Raw genomic sequence first — 2575 nt, 5'->3', positions numbered from 1 at the left:
TATATATATATACATATATATATGCATTCATAATTTATAATGTTGTTGTAATATGCGACATTCTTTTTTATGATATTATATTTTTGCATTTTGGCTTCGTGTAACAGATGTATATATTTACATTAGATATATATCTCGCATTAGTTAAATAATTTTTTAAATACGAGACAAGTTATTAAAAGTAATGATACACAAATCTGCAAAATGAAAAAACATTTCGTAATATATTCTAGTATGATTACAATAAAAAAATGAATGACTCAAATTAAGGCGACATATTTTATATAAGATTAATTGTTTCAATAAATTACTTATAATATGCATTCTTATAGGCAATTGTTGTGTATTGGATATAATGAGGGTTCACAATTAGCGAACTACCGCTCGAGTCAAGTAGTTTGCACTGTGAATAGGAACTAGTAGAATATTTCATCAAGATAGAGAGTGATGGATGGAGCGTTTAGTAGCAAACTACAAAACAATGCCTATGCAAACTCTCATCGATAACACTTTGCTGTCCACTCCCGCGTTACATTGAGAAAATCATGATGGGGATCAATGACGCTGTCAAATAATGTAGAATTAAAGGTATCGTTATTCTGCGAGAATACAGTGCCACACACGAAAGGAGAAAAACTTTAATTATTATTGTAAGAATCTAGATTTAAAAATTGACGTCAAAGTATAAACTTTATTTTAGTTTGATGACGAATCCGTTGAGACCTAAGAAGATAAGTGCCTGTCAACCTACTTCGTGCTGAACGCTGCGTGCGAAGTGAACGTGACTCACAATCATTATTGAATTCACTGTACATATGTCAAACTTTGTCTTAAAGAAGAAAATTTTTATTATAGTAGTTGAGTGGTGGTTAATGTCATGTGATATATGTTTTTAATAAATGCAGTTAACTGTCCGATTCGTTTTTGCATGATAACTTTTTTTTCTGATTTAATCCTAAATGAAATAATATTGCATATACAGTACAAAATTATTTCGTTATTATATAGATTAAAAAATGTACACAACTTTCTACAATGACTAATTAATTTTCAAAGCTGTTGAGTAAAATTAGTCACTTAATAAAATTGCCAAACAGAATATGTCCATAAAACATATAATTTGTACGAGTTGTACTAACAATGAGATTGTTTCCCTCGCAATTACAGAAAATTATATACACACAACTGTTGCAATTATTATTCAATCAAGAATTTATCACGATGCTACGTTCCATACCTTTCACGGAGGAATACAAAGACATTTAGATACTTGGACACGTTTCTCTTGATTCGCACGTTTCGTTAAATGTTTTTTTAAGAATTATCGGAAAGCTTTCAATGTCGTTTCGTGGCCTGTAGGCTTAGCGTTCTAGAATTAAAAAGGAGAATTCCAAAAGGAAGCTATAGAAAATACGCACGGAAAGAACGATGGAAGAAAACGAGTCGCGCGCGCGCGTGTGTGTGTGTGTGTGTGTGTGCGCGCACTTCAACTTATTATCTCAAACTACGACGCGAGAAGAATTTTCCTGCGAATTCGAATACAATCGACGTCGCACGTACGTGCGACGATCGCGTACGCTTCAGCTAGTACCTTCCAACTAGGTACTCGGCAACATCACGATGTAGACTGACAGCACGCCTGTAAGGAAGAGTCCGCGAGGAGTTGAGAAGAGAATAACAAAGATGCGGAGAAAAGTAGTGAAGGAGGAAGCACAGTAACAAAGATAGATGCGGACGGGAAGAACTTGAAGAGCACTTCGTTCAGTTGCCTAGACAGCAATATGTCAAGAGTTCAACCTCTTCCCGCGATCTCCCTTCGTTCGCCAGCGTCCTTCGTCCGCCGAAAATATTTCTTATGTACGTGTGACGTATGTGAGCTACCTGCCAGTCTTGGAAAAAAAAAGGGGAGAAAAGAAAGGAAGGAAAAAGATTCTTAAGCTATCTCACTATCCTGTGCAACGATTCGAGAGAGTCCAGTGCCGTGTAAATGATCATCATTAATTCGGCGGATTGGTCCGCGTCGGTGATTTGCATTAATTAATTAGGGACAAATTAATTCAGATTACTTTATCACGACGCCAAGTACGCAGTCCCACCGGCGGCGGGGGCCGACAATGGCAACGGCGATGACAAACCGGCGTCGTCATCAACGTCCACGTCCCGATACTTCGAGCATGAGGAACGATCGATACTACACAAGCTCGTACAAGTCAATCCGATAAGTCACTACGACGTCAACGATATATACGGCATGTAATATTCGCCCACAGCGAGTCAACGTGATTTCGTCTTGACTTCGGAAAATGTGATCGATGCGAGCGTTGAATATATAAATCCCACCATGTATACCAAATTATCTCTTATCGATAATATTATTCGAAGAACAGAAAGAGATAAAGAGAGAGAATTACTTAATAAATTTTAATAATTTGATGCATTGGCGGATCCACAAGGGAGCCTCTCTTAGCGTCCTTTTTTAAAATATATGCAAATATATTATATATATTTTTAATAATATTTTTTAAATTTAATAATATTTTTATGCAAAATGTTATATATATTTTTAATATTTCTG

The 2575-nt window shown here is 35.8% G+C and overlaps 1 protein-coding gene across 9 annotated transcripts in view; it reads right to left on the bottom strand.

Annotated features, from left to right (window-relative positions):
- Positions 1-2575, bottom strand: part of LOC108755400 (regulating synaptic membrane exocytosis protein 2) — a 63118-nt gene that overhangs the window by 44137 nt on the left and 16406 nt on the right. The window lies entirely within an intron of this gene.

This window comes from Trachymyrmex septentrionalis, unplaced genomic scaffold (genome assembly GCF_001594115.1).
Source record: "Trachymyrmex septentrionalis isolate Tsep2-gDNA-1 unplaced genomic scaffold, Tsep1.0 scaffold87, whole genome shotgun sequence".
NCBI classification, from domain to species: domain Eukaryota; kingdom Metazoa; phylum Arthropoda; class Insecta; order Hymenoptera; family Formicidae; genus Trachymyrmex; species Trachymyrmex septentrionalis.
This window is presented reverse-complemented; position numbering and strand designations above follow the sequence as displayed.